This window comes from Megalopta genalis, chromosome 8, assembly GCF_051020955.1.
Source record: "Megalopta genalis isolate 19385.01 chromosome 8, iyMegGena1_principal, whole genome shotgun sequence".
In the NCBI taxonomy this organism is placed as follows: domain Eukaryota; kingdom Metazoa; phylum Arthropoda; class Insecta; order Hymenoptera; family Halictidae; genus Megalopta; species Megalopta genalis.
Window position 1 is genome coordinate 20,595,068 of NC_135020.1, and position 17,632 is coordinate 20,612,699.

The following is a 17,632-nucleotide window of genomic DNA, read 5'->3' on the forward strand; positions in this document are numbered from 1 at the left end:
GGAAACGACTGCTGCTGCTCGTGGAGAAAGCAGGAGCATCTTCTAGTAAGAGGTTCTTACCTCAGAATCGTCACCGAGCAAATTACGTGTCCATCCACCCAAATTTCTTAATAATCTAATAGCGCTAATTTGACTCGCAGAATGACGAACAAAACCTGCAGAAGGATTAGTTTGATTTTCAAAAGACGAATATAATTTTCGAGAGAATTAACTTCGTGTGCAGAACATGTATTTCGTAATTAACGTTTCTGCAGAATCTAGTAAATCAATGCTTCCTAGTAAATCATTCCATCTCTCTTCTCACGCACACGCTCGCTCGCGCGCACTACATATGTACAAATATAAACGCATTTTAGAGAAAAGCGAACGGCAGAAGATTCAAGCTTCGAAACCAGTTCAAGTTTATCGTTGTACGATTTCCTTTTACGAAATTATATATTTCGACCTATTGAGAATATGTAGTTAACCCTTTGGCGAATGAACGCAAAATTTAAAATAGTTTCACCGACCCACGGTTTCTCCATTTTATATGACCTAGCGCATTTGCTGCATATGAAATTGAATATTTTGATCCATGCAACAGTTACGCTTTCAACAGCTCTCTAAATCTAAACAAATTTGATCAATAAAATTATTAACAAAGGGTTCGAATTCGCCTGCCGTTTGATGGAAATGAAATATTTGATTTTCGCTCAAGAGTCCTGCGATTCTGGACCAGTGTGCACACGACGGGACGAGCAACCTCTCCCGAGATTGTCTCTGAAACGAGACGATTCGTTCCGATAAATCGCGTATATGTTGCTCGACGGTTACGATGGATCGGCGAAAGCGCTTAAAACGTCGGTTTTTTCGTTGCGCCACTCGAAGCTATTTGTTTTTCCGTTTTTACACTGGCGGATAGGAGGGAAAGCACGAAGATCGAATCGGAAGTTCGCCGAGAGAGAAAGAGAGAAAGAGAGAGAGAGAGAGAGAGGGAGCGGCGCGGGATTGAACGGCCGGAGAGAGATTTCGTCGGGAATCGATACCCCATTTGGAAAAGTAGAACGATGCGGATGAAATAATAAAAGCAGCGTGTTCGTTTTGTGCCCGTGAAAGAATTTCGAGCTGAAGAGGAATCGAGATGGGTGGGGAGCGCGGGGGAGAGTTATGGATCAGGTTGTATCGGCGATCGAAAGACCACTCTCTTTCATCTTTACGAGTAATCCGCGTCATGGAATCGGAAATGGACCGTGCAAATCACGGTGAATCGAGCTCCCCGGGCTGTGATTAGGAGTGCCGGATATGGCTCGGGTCAGCGAAAGCAAATTATAACGAATCAGCCGTAGGAGTCGTGATTCTAAACCCGGATAGGGTAACGGCAATAGTATCGGGGATCGTATTAATCAGCTGTAAGCGCCTCGGAATCCGATTGCTGTTAATAGCTTCGTTTCTGATTGTCCGTCGCCAGCCTGCCGCGGCTAGACTGTTTGATTTTGACAATTCCTTGCCGAGAATAGATCGAATCTGGTCAGATCGACGCGTGATCTTCGAACGTTAACTGTAAGAAATAACTGCGTTTCTAATGCAACTGTCACAGAAGCAGTAAGGGCATCGATCGATCCGACGATAAAGCTGCAAGGAAATATCTTTAATTTCTTTTGTTTATTAATGGTGCTGAGCTAACATCTTGACATACCATTTTCTTCGCCGTTACTGCGATTAGAAATTTTTCGATTGCAATAATTTCATAGAAGGGAAAGAAAATTGATGCTTGTTGTGTGCCTAAATTTGCTTGAATGCTTAAGTATCGATGGCAAGAGATTCGAATTTTATTCCAATTTTAAAGGACAGAATAACATCTGCAGGGTGTCCCAAAATTATGGTATTTCCAGGAAAAAAGGCGTTACTGAGATCATTTGAAGCAACTTTTTCCTTAGCGAAAATATTCTACAAGGCTTCGTTCACGAGTTACTAACGAAAAACAGTGACCAATGAGAGGCGAGCTCGATTGGCATGAGGCGGCCTTGCGCCAACCGAGCTCGTCTTTAATTGGTCAGTGTTCTTCGTTAATAACTCGTAAACAAAGCCTCGTAGAACATTTTCGCTAAGGAAAAAGTTGCTACAAATGACCCCAAGAACCCCTCATTTCCCAGAAATATCATAATTTTGGGACCTGTATATTCAATAAGTTATTACTAAAATTTCATGACGTATCGGACTCGTTAAAGTACGGCAAGAAGTTAATAGCACAATGTTGGTCATTTAGCGTTTAGGATAATGCTGTTCGATATAGGGATCCCTCGCGAACCGGATTCGTTCCCATGCGCTTTTTCATCGAAGCAAACAAAGGTAGTGGAGCCGGTTACCGTGGGGTGATTAATTGCAATTAACTTTATATTTATCAAATAAGATCTAATATTAACAGCAAAGCAATCGGCTCCAATACCCTAAAATAGCAAGTTTATTTTTTTTCTATTTTTTAAAACAGCAACGATAAGTGAAATAAATTATACATGTATCATAAATTAACTTAACTCTAAATTATGTTAGCAATAAATTTGGTCAGTAAAAAATACACGTGTTAGTAAACGATAACACTTCTTGTTTCTCACAACGAGGAAAATGTGACTTATGGCCATTGTGATTTTAACTCAATTGGAACATACGGAAGTTCGATAGAGATTTCTCTGAAATGACTACGATAAATATTATCTCCCAGTGTTTTTAATTCATCCAATAAATTGCTTGCTCTTTGTAGTATTCCTTGCTTTCTGATGGGTTAATGAATGCGTTATTAACGCTTTTTAATGGATTCAAATTGATCTGATATTGACGGACAGATTCGAACGCTTCATAAAATCTCTTTCACCGATAGATTGTGCCTCTCACGATTGAATTAATAGCAAAGATTGATTCAGCGGTTCAAAAGTATGCGCGCTTTAGTGCCTGCTCCGACCGTCAAAATGGATCATATGATGTGATCATTAGGTTGAATTTCAGCGGGAAGGACGGCCATTCCATACACACAGCGAGGTCCGGAAAATGTGGTTTGCATCAATCCTGCATCATTCTCCCTTTGCGACGAACTGTGGAACCGGGTCGAAATATCCCTGGTCGTTGCTGAAGTGCTATTTGATCCACATGAACATATCGTGGGCTTCAAAACGGCGCTGATAAAACGTGTTTTACTATCAAAATGTTTTCGCGAGTTTAACATTACTCTGAATTAGAATAATATAAATAAGAAATTCAAGTATTTCTAGCGACAAGCACCTGCGACTTACTCATATTTTCTCTTTCCAAGGAACCCGTTTAAGAGTTTTTTTCTTCTAATTGTTAACTTAAACGCATTTGTTCGCGAAGTATTTTTTTATACTAGTCATCCGTTCCTGATTTCTGCAGCTTAATCTGTCCTTTGATATCGAACTGACACAGCGGTCCAAAATTAATAAACTCGAATGATAAATGGTTAACTGTACGAATTCTTTCTTTGAGAATGAAAACCTAAGGTCAGGTGTGGCAAGTTTTATCGAAGATTATTCACGTTGTTCAGAACTAATAAAACGATTCAACACAGATATGGAACGATATACAGAACAGATTATTTCTTCGGTGTCTGCGAAAACTATATCAATTTGGCACAGGAGGTGTGTTAAGGGACGAGTATTAATAGAAAAAAATTGACAGGATACAATATATCGGTACAGGTTTTATAAAATAAACATTCTTCTTATTTAAAGGATTAAGATAGCAATGACATCTCTGGGTCATTAGCAACATATTCTATTGGTAGACGTTAGTCAAAAGGAACTTTAGAAGTGATCATTTTTTGAAATGAAATTAAGGAGATTCTTTATATGTATTCTTGAATGTAATTTGGAGGGTCTGCTGTGAATTCTTGGTACTGATGTTGCAACTTTACAGAAAAACAGTAAACATGTTCGCGGATTTGAGGATATGATATTGAAATAAGGTGTTGCAAGAAGGTGGTGCAGTTTCCTTGGGAAGAAATTCGAAGATCGTTCTCGTGTGAACAATCACAATCCTGTTTAGAATTACACGGTTCTTCCTATTGCGTTATTAAAGAAGTCATCTGAACTATGACACAATTTGGTTGGTTTCTCGGAGTTTCACTTGTGATTTCATACTTGTTCGATGCGCGACGAACTACGTACATTTCGATTAGATACAGTTTTAATCGTGAAAGTACCGTAATTACGAGCGCTCTTGTCGTGTCGCCTGAGAAGGGATATTTATGCTGAAAAAATCTTTGTCGGTGTTACTTTGTCATATATCGTATCGATGTTAAGAGAAGAAATCGCTGGCAGACCAGGTAGCTTAGCGGCCATAGCAGCCGCCAAGAAGGCCGGGGTTCCATTTCCGGTGTGGTATCCGATCGACCGAGCCTTTCTCTCCTACGAATTCCGAATCGTTGAAAATTCTGAGACTGTGCCGAGACCTCCGACGAGAGAACAAAACGGGGAGCGCGTCTATTCTCGTTTCATCGTGGAAAACGTGTGGAAGCGAGGGAAATCGATGATCTCGCGCACACCGATGTTCACGCGGAGGTTTGTCGCGAACGGCCGAAAGGGATTTCGTCACGAATTACGCTTGTATCTCTCGTTTTGCGAATGAGAATCCCGTTAAAGCGTGGACGTGCACACAAGGGAGCCCATATCGAGCCGCATAACCGACCGTTAACATCGGACAGTCATTTTCCGTTTCAGCTCCACTCGGAAACGATCCGCACGCATCGGAATCCAATGACCACAGCCCGGCTCGATCTCTAGATTCGCTAACACCTCTAACAAGAATTTTAATGAACACGCAAAAAAGAACGATGAACGAAGCTTTTGTTACGTCACGACGGAACACCGTCGTGAAGCAACGTAGAGATCTCAGAACACTCTGAAGAGCGTGCATCGTGCACAGTAGCGGTCATAAAAATACGATGAACATACACGTTTGTTACATACGCAAATTCTATAACTTATTGTTACTTATTTATTCAGTTCGTTTCGTTTTTGAAATCTGTATGATTAAATTTCTTCATCTCAAACCGAGGGTTGCGAAATTTCAGCAAGACGCAGTCGTTTTTATGTTTTCGGTCATCTGACGCAGATATTAGTTTACGATGATCTTGGATTACAAAGAAAACTATATGTAAATATTGATGCAGGTCTTCATGACTTCTGTAGAATGTTGCTATCGTGAATAATAATCTACCGAGTAGCTGATAAGCCTTTGATCAATAAGTTTGCTATACCAACATACAGTGGCCCATAAAAGTATTCGTACATCCTTTAAAACGCAATAACTATTTTAAAACTGAACTAAATGACTTGAATGTTTTAAATGATAGAAGGATTGGTCTACTATACAGTGACTGAAACGATCTTTTTATTTTGCTATTACTTGGAATAACATAAAAATAAAAATCTTTCGTTTTTTCACTTTCTTATCTGAGCCTGTAACAAAAATTTAAAAGAATGTGTTTCATGGATCTCGACAATTTATATGCATGCTGAAAATTTTATCGAAATCGGTTGACGTTGTTTTGAGTTATTACAAATTAACACGTTCCGTGCCACGTGTACCATCGATGGTACACGCTTGCATGTTTACTTAGTGAACTGAACAAATTGTTTACAAGAAATTTAGAACCGTTTTTGTTACGTTGTTATGTGTACGAGAATTAATAATTGCACGTAATACATCAAGTTTTAGTAAAATATCAAAGTGTGAAGATTCGAGTAAAAAGAGCTCGGCACGGAACGTGTTAAAGATCACAAAAATCGCTGCAGTTCTTTTTTAAATCTTTCAACGCCTGTAACTCGACTCTGGGTTATTTCGATCAAATTTTCAGCACGCGTATAAGTTACCGAGACCTATAAAAGATATTTTTTAAACTTCCATTATAGGCTCAGATAAAGAAGTTAAAGAACGAGGGTTGTTTAATTTTTCCTTTCCGTACCAAGTAATGGTAAAATGAAAAAAGAAAGCATTTTAGCCATCGTCTAGTAGACTAGTCCTTCTATCATCTGAAAAAATTCAAGTCGTTTAGTTCAGTTTTAAAAAAAGTTATTGCGTTTTAAAAGACGTACGAACACTTTTGTGGTCATTGTATGTTTCTTTCCAATTTCCTGTTATGCTTGCCTTCTTCATTGGACCGTGTTCGATACCAATTCACTACGTAGTACACGTACAGGATCAAATCCCAGAGACCCTTTAGAAGCATTGGGGGGCCTACTTAAGCATAGCTGATCCCCTCATTTGGTTCACTATGCTGTGTCATAGCCTAGGGGACCGTTTCGCGACTGTGATACATGGAACGATTCATTCTTTGTACTTGCGCAGAGATGACAAGTTGACTGGGCAAAGTAATGCGGGTAGGATTGGTGGCCAATAATCCCACGTTTGCTTAATGCCTATAGCTCTAACTGCTGTTCATCAGAAGTGGGGTCAAGCGGAACGGGCTGTCCTGCTTGTCATTTGTGCACTGTGGAACCTTGACGTTGACAAACGTTGGAGATAATACGCGTGCTAGGGCAGCGCATTTTGCTCGATTCGTACAAGTTTCGAAAACCTGTTGTCTCGTGTCGTTGATATTTTGTTTGTGGTAGCGTGTCCCCAGGGCGTACGCGAGACGATTCTTGGTATAGCAATCTTAATTTTTAACGGTGTTGTTTTCGGATTGTACTTTATTTACCTGTGTCCGCTATTATATTAAATTCCGGTAAATCCCTAATTAACCCACAGTTTGGAAACAAAAATAGAGCAGGTACGATTATTCGAGCCTTACGTTTCTATAGTTATTTTGGCAATCGGTAATTATAAAAACGAGCCGCAAAGTTATGTCAAGGTTATCTATATATTAATATATATTTTATTATTTATATATTAGTAAATTATATATTATTTATATATTAGTCGCACATCTCATATATTATTTATATATTATTATCTCCTCTTCCCGAATTGTCCATTTTCGTGTACAAGCTGTAGGAAAATTAGGGAGAATTTACTGTAGTGGGTTCTTGTGATTGTAGTTAAAGGCCTTCGGTAGGGACATAGCTGTATATTGATTTATTATGGGAATGTTTAAATGTTTGTGTGATAGTGTTTTATTGTGGTGATTTTGAATTTGTTTTGAAACGTTTCTGTTTCATTGGAATGGATATTGGCTGTTGTAGCCCATATTTCATGGACATACAAGAGGACTGATCGTGCGTATGCTAGATAGCTTTTGATACTTGTGTTTAGGGGATTGGTCTAGGCTATGAGCGGATATAAAAGTTTGGTGAGAGGATTTATTTATTAGAGCCCGTCATTTTCTGCCTTTCCATACAGTTTGCTATCTAGGATAAATTTATTTAGGTATCTTACTCCTCTGGACCAGGGGATAGTTGGAGATTTAATCTGGATATATGTTGGGTATGAGATGTTTTTCCTATGAAACATTACTGTTTCTGTTTTGTCTTCGCTTTACTTTCACTTCCATTCGTCAAAGTATTGTTTAACACGTTCCGTGCCGAGCTTTTTTTACTCGAATCTTCACACTTTGATATTTTACTAAAACTTGATGTATTACGTGCAATTATTAATTCTCGTACACATAACAACGTAACAAAAACTTATCAACGCCCATTCTTGCGGTGGAAATTGATTCTTCGGTTCTAAATTTCTTGTAAACAATTTGTTCAGTTCACTAAGTAAACATGCAAGCGTGTACCATCGATGGTACACGTGGCACGGAACGTGTTAATTTGGTTTATGTGTGCTTGTAGTATTTTTTGTGGGTTATGTATCGTCCGCATATATGGTCAGTTGAGTTTTAGGGTTTCTGCGATGTCATTTATGCAGATATATACTGTCAGAGTTCTGTCGGCCAGGTAACTGACTATTAGTTTAGTTGGTAGAGTTAGTACTTGAAGTTTGAGTGGTTTATGTATTAGATCTTGATGCCATACGGAGACAAAGGCTTTCTGAAGGCATAGTGATACCATTTTCGTGAATTTGTTTTTATTTTGTTCTAGGCCCGATGGGTTTCGAATATGTGGCTCTTTTATATTATCAAAATTTGTCTAAAACTGAGAGTACACTCGCTATTTAGTTCCTTGGAATCCCTGTTCTCGCGTTTTAGTGGGATATCTGCATTCTTAACATTTTGACGGCCGGAGTCATTTGAATGATCAATAATCTTCTTTTCGAAGACTGTATCATAATTATATTATTAACCAAACTTATACTGTTTATATTATTAATAACGTATATATCATAACTGCACTATTAGAAAAGTGTATTATAATTATACTATTAATACTTTGACCGCCGCGACACCCACATGCGGGTAACAGAGTTGTTTAAAATTTAAATTTTCGAAAATTAATTTCTTCGCCAGTCAATTATGATTTCTTAATTAGGTTCGCAAGGCGTAAGAATGTTGGTAAAGCAACGTATGCCGCATAAATTTGCCGTACATTTCTTATTAATATTTCACCGAATAAAATAGTTTAATTTTATGAAAAGAGTGAAAAATGTCAGGATGAGAAAACCTCCATATGTAACATGCTCTTAAAATCGCTCCGGTTAGTCTTCAACTCTTCCGACACGCGTATCTTACGACACTCGTATGAAACCGTTGCGAAACCAAGTTGTTTCCGCAGTTTCTTCCGCTGCTCGCAGCGACGCCGGCAGAAAAAGAATCTCCACGCGGCGAGAGTGATGAAGACAAAAGGACGGCGAGTTCTTTGAGGACGATGCCCAGGTTGGTTAGCGTATTATTAGTTGGGCAAACGCCTTTACCGTCGCCGACACGCTTCCGCCTCGTGTCCTGTCGTGAATAGGCGAGAGTGGTTAACCGGCTTCGAGTCTCTTCGCTTTGACTTCGTGCAAAGAACCGCTCGTGTCGCGTCGAGATGGACCGACAGCGAAAGAGAAGGAGCCTCGATAATGTAGGAGTCACTTCGATGTCATACATCATGCAAAGTGGCACCCGCTTAGCGGTCACGCTTCTTGCCTCGTTAGTAGTCGCGCGCTACCCCGTTAACTCTCTGAGCTGGCTGCTCCGTATCTCATTATTTCTCCCATCCAGCTGCTGCACCGCCGTAACAATTACATTTTCCTAATCTACCGTTAAATCATGCTCTCGCGCGATATTCATTACAATGGCACCATTACATGTTCCCTGTCTACCATTGGCGCAGATTGATCAAATGGGCGATCCTTGCGGGGCAAATCCTTCCCTCCCTCCTTATTAATTTAATCTAACAGTAGTATTGCACTTGGAGTTTTTTTCCTTCTCTTGCATTGTGTAAAATAACTGCTTTCGTTATTTTGTAATCTACTGGTATTATAATAATATTACGTTCCTGGACCATAAGATTGTTTATTCTTTAATTCTTCATTTTTATAGCAGTATTTATAAGGGATTCTCTGTCCATCACGAATTCGGATCTGTTGTTAAGCAATGTTGTCAATTTTTGTTCGATCTTTTCAGGAGTGAAACGACGCTTTTCGCGTGTGAGAAACTGGTAGTGTTAAACTTTGTTATACTCAAATAAATAACATTTTTAATGCAAGAAGTGAAGTTAAGAATAAGTTAGAACGAACAGAAAAGTATTTTTTCACGAATAGAAGTATTTTTTGAATGTTTCAAAAATATTTTACGTAACTTTACCCGCAATCTAATTTACCCTGTAACTACCCTCCCGGACGAGCTACAGGGTTGACATTTTGCACAGACAAGTTTCTCTTGATCAACTATTAAACGGTATAATATGCGTCGAAAAACCGCTAAGAGCAGATTTGAACATTTTATTCGGCTGGGCCCTTTCGCAGAGGCAGAAACCTACCCTTTTCATAACTACTCTAACCGAACGTATGAATAACTTTCTGTCTCCCTCCCTTTAATTTTTTATGCTTCTTTCAGAAGCCCATTTAGAAAATGAGCTTCGGCCGAATTTATGCTTTTCAGTTTAACCCTCCGCTGGCAACATGATCATTTATTAACGCGGTCAACATTACAGCGTTTTTATTCTCGGACTGAAAATATTATTATACCAGACTGTTAGAAAATCATAAAAATTTTGAGATATTGAACGGAGTTTCTAATGTAATGTACAAGTTATGTTTAATGTTTAAGCTTACATCTTTCAACGTCGTTTCGCAGATATTAAATAAATAATCTTTCATCTGGTCCTAAACGACTCAAAATTCCGGCGGATTGATAATTTCCATGTTTATTAATCTTGTCTTCTACCTTTAATCTCGGGATATTTTCAGAATTCGCATTAAAAGGAAATTGTCAGAAATATATTACAATTCGTCATTGTAATAGTTCTGAAAACGACAGTTTGAAACTGTTATACTATATCGGTTCTAACTGGAACAATTCTGTAGAGTCGAGAAAATTTCATAATCGTTTTAAGGTATATTTGTTCTGGCTTATATCGATTTGAGTTTCGGGTATTGTATCGCTTGTAATATTATTTTTCGATTGTAGGTTTCGGTTATGCATTTCAGTTATTATTCTATTTCACGTAATGAATACATTGTACGTATAGTAATTTCTCCATGAGTGTCGCGAAGTCGGAATTGAAAGTGTATTTCAAGGGACCACAAGACACGATTCTTCGAGCCTCCCGGGTCGTTTTTATAGTTGCTGGCGTCTCGTGAAAGAGCGAAAGAAAGAAAGAGAGAGAGAGAGGGAGAGGGAGAAAGGGAGAGAGAGAGGGAGAGAGAGAGGGAGAGGGAGTGATGAAGAGAGAGTGGGAGAGGGAGACATGGATAGAGAGAGGGGGAGAAAGAGAGAGAAGGAGAGAGAGAAAGGCAGGCAGGGAGATAGAGAGAGAGGGGGAGGGAGAGAGGGAGAGAGAAGAGAAGACGAAACTCGGAGCAGTCGGCAGAGAAAGGCAGCGGCCAGCATGCTGGTATATATTAATATAAATACATAGTAATGCTATAATAAATACGATGACTTAACTTTTTTATTTCTAACTTTTTGCCACGATTTGAAGGTAAATAAGAGAACGCATGACATGATTCGACGGTCACGTACCTAGTGCTTATCACGTACCTTGTAGCTCCGCTGTTTTTTTACCTGACTCGCACCCAAACAAACCATTTTGTGTTGTCTTCCGGGAATTCGAGTCAAAGGAGCCACGGTGCGTGCCCCATCATAAGCTCGACTGACTCCGACAAACCTTCGCATCGGCGTAGCGAGAAAATCGATAAATCACATAGGCGTAGCAATAGTATCGTGACACCCATGGCACAGCAAAATTGTGACACTCGTGGAAAATTACTGTATTTCCTTTAGAACCTATTGGTTCTATGTTTATGTTGAAAATGCGTGCAGTACGATCACATCTGTGTAATAGCGTGTATTACTAACAAGTTGCGGCTACGTCTACCGGACCATTGTATCTATCACACAGAACCGACAAATGAAAATACCGACATAATATCGGTTTTGAAGAATCTCAATCGAAACCGATATACTTTTTAACATTCTCTAAACTTTTTTCGTCCTCCGCAATTGTTTCAAAAATCAAAACTGATATCATTATTGTTTGTATTTATTACTCCTAGCTTTTGTTGTATGTTTATGTACCATTATAAATCACAATCTTTCTCTTTGGTATAAACAAAATAACACTATATCACGTCTAACTTATAAGTAAAATTTCTTATGAATATGCATATGTATACCTATTGGTATTCTCTCATGCTCTAGAAGGTTCTAACTCTAGCGGATACGTTAGTCGGTATTGCAGGGATCGATTACCTCACAACAGTTTTTAACACTAAACCTACCAAGCAGTAATACTAACTGGCGCGTACTGCTTCACAAAAGTGAGAGGACCGAATTTATTTAGATCTTGTAAAGTTTTCATTATAAAACTTGCTCCAATAATGTAACTTATTCAAGCATTTCCCACGAAAAAGTTTCGAAACTTTGCAGAATTGCAAAATAAGAAAGCGGTCACTTTGACCGTGGTAGATTTAATGTTAACGTAGCAAAATATGAGAAACGTCAGATTCTGCACACAAATCATAATTTAATTCCGTTCTCCATGACGCAAAACACCTGATAAGACTCGATACATCAACTATAGCTCATATACAGGGTGGCTGAAAAATCGTGGTACAATCGGCCAGGGGATGATTTTCTACATGGAGAAACAAGTCGTAGAATGGAATAACATTTTTTCATTTAAGACTACGTTTTCGAGAAAAATAAGTTGAGAAATCCGTCAGATTTGTATGGCTTGTAGTATGACGAGAAGTAGAATTGGTACGTGATGGCCAGACGCGCCACTTGGTTTCTATTCAGTAGTATTGTTTTTCCAACCTATTTTTCCTCGGAAACGGAGCTTTTATTTTTGCGTGTGGGATTGCCGGTTGTTCACGATTTTTCATCCGCCCTGTATAGACCATCTCCACTAAATTGCCCTCACCTCGTTTAAAGAAAAGAAGACGCTCTTGAGGGCCTGTCAATAAACTTTTCATTTACTACGGATTACATTGTGATGCGGGCGAGGCATAAAATCCTCAAATGGATTAGCGCGATTTCAGGTGCTCGTTTCTCGGAGGCACCCCGCTTTCCTTCGGCCGATTTACGAAAGACTTATTCCGGCGGAGTAGCACCGCAAAGCTGCCGAGCAGATTAAACGGTATTATCTTTTCGACGGGCGCCGAAAGTTCGTTGCACGGCGGCTACAATTCCGGAGGTACCGGTCGTCGAGTTTCAACGATGAAATAATTTCCCCGGAATTTCGGAAAAATTACAGGAGCTCGGAGCGCGCGCCAAGTTTCCGGGGCGGCCGACTGCGGGCCGAAGTTCGGTCGCGTTCCAAGAGTGTAAAACTCGGGAAATTGGTTCAGGCATTGACATTCTCTGCTCCGCGTCGCTGCGCCACGCCCCGCCTCGCCCCGGGAAATTTCGAAGTTGAGACATTCGTCCGAGATGGCCCTAAATTCGAACGAATTTATGCTTCCTATTTCATATTTGCGCGGAGCGAGCGGTACTTTTACCTAAAAAGTTGGTTGAAAAATGCAATTTTCGAAGCATGTAGCTGCTTTCTGCAGCAGAATTTGTTCTTCAGCGGCGCATTTGTCGCATACATTTCTGATCATTAAATGTCGTTTGATATTTTCAAATATCGTCCGTGTTTATTGAAATGTTCACCGTTAAAGTTCAGGAATTCTCGTGGTTCGTAATGCAGTAAATTCTCTCCAATTTGAGAAACGCCACGTTTTTATAGTTGTTGACAATCGGCGACCATAAAAACGAGCCGCGAGGCTCGAATATTCGTATCCCCTCTTCCCAAATTGCCCATTTTTGTTTACAAGCTGAGTATCATGTTTTCCTAATTTCCAGAAACAAGAAGTGCTATTATTTATTAACGTCTCTATTATTTTTATCGACCAAATTTATTTTTAAGATTATTTAGAGTTATAGTAATTTATCGTGACTTTACAATTTTATTTCACTTGTCTTTTTAACATTTTGGCATGTACAGATTACATTTTAAGACGCAAATGAAAATTTTCGAAAATGTAACTTACGCCACTGCGATTATAACTCGCGCGCCCATGTGTCTTAAATCGTTGTCATATTATAATATACAGGTGTGAAAAAAGTTATGATGGATATCGAAAGAACACGGCCCTAACAAGATTCATGAACAGCTGCTTTATATTGCTTCATAAAAATAACAAGCATATATTTATTCAGTTTTAACGATTTTTATCATAATATATGTTCAATGGTATAGTCAACCTAGTGCTAAAGACGTTGTAATGAAGACGATCATATTAAATTTTATATTCTAATTATATAGACATAATCACACACACACAAATATCGGAAAATTATAGACATTCACAAGAAAAATGATAAAAGTAATGCTCGCGTCAGTAGTGTCCGATTCACTTAAAATTATATTCCGACTTTCATAAACGTGTGCAGTTATGAAACTATCCTTTTCAGGCAAGGACTGTGCGGCGCACAGTGGTGTCGTTTGGCCAAGAAGCGGCATATAATTCCTAAGAACGAAAATATCGAACAGAATTTGTTGGTTTTAATACATTTCATAACATATTACATATTAGAAATTATTATTACATATTAGAAATTATTATTACATATTAGAAATCTTTAGAACAACAAATTTCTTTTAAGAAACCGACACTTGTACGTCACGCTTCCACTATTCGTTAATAGAAAAATAATTGTCTGGTTTGTAAGGATCGAAAGTTTATACAATGGATTTTTTACTGCCTTGGTAAAACGGTATGACCCGGGTCCGCGTGCGCGTCTTGCGGATCGAGTTTATCCTCGGAAATCTCCGCGTGGAATTTCGCGTCTCCGGATTGTGTACGCTGACAACACCGTTTCTTTCAGCATCGGACGGCTGACGGAAAGTTGGCTCGTTCTCACCTGCCATTTTGACGAACAACTCCGTCGGAGATCGCATGGCTAACAGAAGTTCGCGTCGATGTTTCAAGCTAGTCGGAGCCGGCGCGGGCTCTAGACAGTTGCCAAAACTCCAGTGCAGTTTTTAGCAGACTTTACACGGTCGGTCGACCGGCCGCCGAGGGATGGGCACTTCGACCGCCGAAAATATGATAATTCGTTGAGAAGGACGCAACGGAGGCAGCCGCTATCTCCAGAAAGTGTCGGCGAATATCGTTTTTGTTTTAACGGGGACCCTTGGAGTAACGGCGCTATTATTACGCTCCACGTTCCACTTTTCCGATATTACGGACGTGTTTTATGAAACTTGAGCGTAAAAAGGATGCTATCAATGCCCGGCCGGCACGGTGAAAGCGCGATCGACCCTCGCCGCGGCCCGCCCGTCCCTCTCGCGCGCTCGTTACTTCCTGCAGCTGATATTTAATCGATCGGCTTTTTTTCGCGGACACCGATTTTTATGGTCCGCACTGTGTGGGGGAAATGTTCATCCACGGATTATCCGGCTATCGATCTCAGGAGCGAAGCTGAGCGGTCGATCGCGTCTAAGACGTCTTTCGCGTTGGCGACTTTTCAAAGCGCGGCTAAAGTCTGTCTCACCTGAACGTAGAAGCCGTTATTGCGGCATTTAACTCTTTGAACTCTCAGACGCCACTGGAAATTAACATGCTGTAACTTGAGACAATTTTGATGTTACTGAGATTCGATTATATTTTACGAATTGTTAGAAAGTTCAAGGGTCGCGTTCGCGGTGGCATGAAAAGGACAGTTTTGTTTCACGATACAAAAAAGAAAAGAAACTGAAAGACTTCTTTACTCCAATTGAGTGCCATTGAAAAGGACAACTATCCGATCATACATAGACGTGCCTGATACCACTTACTTCGATTTGGTTGTATTTCATGGATTATTGAAAAATTCAAATATGGTATTACGTTCACAGTGGCATGAAAAGTTTTGTTTCATGATACAAAAAAACGACTAAAAGATCATTTTACTTCTATTTGGTAGTATTTCATAAATTACTAAAAAGTTCAAGTGTGTTCAAGTGGCATGAACGGGGATCTTTTATTTCGTATACGATACCGAACTAAAAGACTATTCTACTTCTACTTGGTGCCATTCACAAGATCAGCTATCTCACTATAATAAATGTACTGGTTACCTTTAACCCTTATATTGCCGAACGACGATATCTCGTTGTTTTTAACGCAATTTTAACTTCCGACACTAAAAGCGTGGAACCTGCTTCCACATTTAAATTACTACATTATTATACAGGATTCCCAAAAATGTCTCGCACTACGGAAATGGTGGGTAGCTGAGGTCATTTGAAGTAACTTTTTCCTTAGCGAAAATGCAATCTGCGGCTTTGTTTACAGGTTATTAACGAAAAATAGTGACCAATGAGAGGCGAGATCAGCTGGTGCGGGACGACCGAACCAATCAGCGCAACTGGGGTTCGTGCGCTCGTTGGCTTGGCCGCCTCGCGCCAGCCGAGCTCGCCTCTTATTGGTCACTGTTTTTGACCTTAGGAACGCCTCATCTCCGGATTGCGAGACATTTTTAGGACACCCTGTATAACTAAATAGCAAATACCTAAGGAACTAAAAAGATCCAAGAACTAAAGCAATGGAGGTGCAAAACGATTATCTGTAAATATTAATGGAGATAAAAAATCTGGCACTCTTTAACTAAATAACTGTTCTAATATCCAACCATTCACGTCACCCTTGGCAGATCGGATAATCGAAGTTCCACTGCATAACAGTTTGAACCGGTGTCTTCGAAATCTTTCGAATTCCTGGTTACAATTTACTCCGTGTTGCAACCTGCCTCGTCCCTTCTATCGTCGTTTCCCCGGTTTCCAAGCGCCCCGAAAACATTCGTCGCTGTAGTGGCTCAAAGTTGCCCGTAAAAATCAGCCCGCAGATTCGTCGACGCGGCGGGAACGGTAGCGGGCAGCCGGAAGCTGCGAGTTCGCCGGCCGACCGGCCATGAAATCCGCTCGGAACACTCGTTTCGCGGCGTCGGAATGGGTCGCGAAACAATTAATTCCGGGACGGTTTGCGGTCCCGGAGTGTTGAACTACTTTGCTTTCCCCCGTCCCCGTTTCTCCGCGAGGTCGCATCTGTTTCCGGCGAGCGCGGGCACGGGTGCGAGCGCCGGAAGCACCGTCGAGGCTCGCGGAACGGAATGCCGACTCGACAAGAACGCGATCGACCGGCATTTTTCGGCTTCATGGTGGCCGAACGAAGCGTGCGAAACGTGCGAAGTGTACGAAGTATGCGAAGTGTGAAGCACCGTTGAGAAATTCGCGCGCGACCATAGACGGCGGAAGCCCGGCCGTACGCTCGCGTTCACGGTACACGGCGAACGCGGCACACGTCCGTCGCCGCGGACTGTGGACGTAGACTGTTGTAGACTGTAGAATGTAGACGCATGCGGGGACAGTTTTGGCAGCGAACGGAACTCCGCCGCAGTGCGTTCTCGACCGGATAGCCCGCGTCGATAATTCATGGACGCCGCCGGCAGACTTTCCGTGTCCCCGATCATATCGAGCCAGCCTCCAGCAGAGTTTTGGCTTCTCTGGAGGCAACCGGAAGTCCTCCGGTTGACGCGGCCAGCACGCGGAAATCGAAGCATCTCCGGGATCGTGGCTCGGGTTCTCCGCACCGGTTAGATTCAATTTGCTCATTGCCTCCCGCGACTTCGCAGTACGCAAGATCCGATCTACAGATAGTGATCCGCTGTATTCTTTACTGACAGAGACAAATGTTAGAATCACTTTCGTATTACAAGTAGCAGCTATTTGCATAAATCTGATCAGCGATGGTGCTTGAATTTATCTGTAATTTAAGGGTAAACCTTTTTATAAACACAAGTTATTTAGTAAATTTTAAATTTCCGATTTGTTTATTTTCCTATTTTAAGCTAACTTTTATATTAATCCTAGACGCTTAAGGTATTAGAAGGTCTGCTTATGAGATATTTTGTATCCATGTTAGAAAAAGTGCTATAAATGTTATTTTTTCTGCTCGAGGCATATTTATTTATAGAAAATACCGTTGGATAGATATAAAATTTATAAAAGGACTTTGTTAGAACAAAAATACATGTTTAAAATTCTGTGGACGATTTTTGATCCGCCCCCCCTTAAGCGTTCTAGGGTTA

At 40.5% G+C, this 17,632-nt stretch overlaps 1 protein-coding gene across 1 annotated transcript in view; it reads left to right on the forward strand.

The window, feature by feature from the left end:
• nAChRalpha1 (nicotinic acetylcholine receptor alpha1) overlaps nucleotides 1–17,632 on the forward strand; it is a 327,417-nt gene that overhangs the window by 298,299 nt on the left and 11,486 nt on the right. The gene's annotated exons all lie outside the window — the stretch shown is intronic.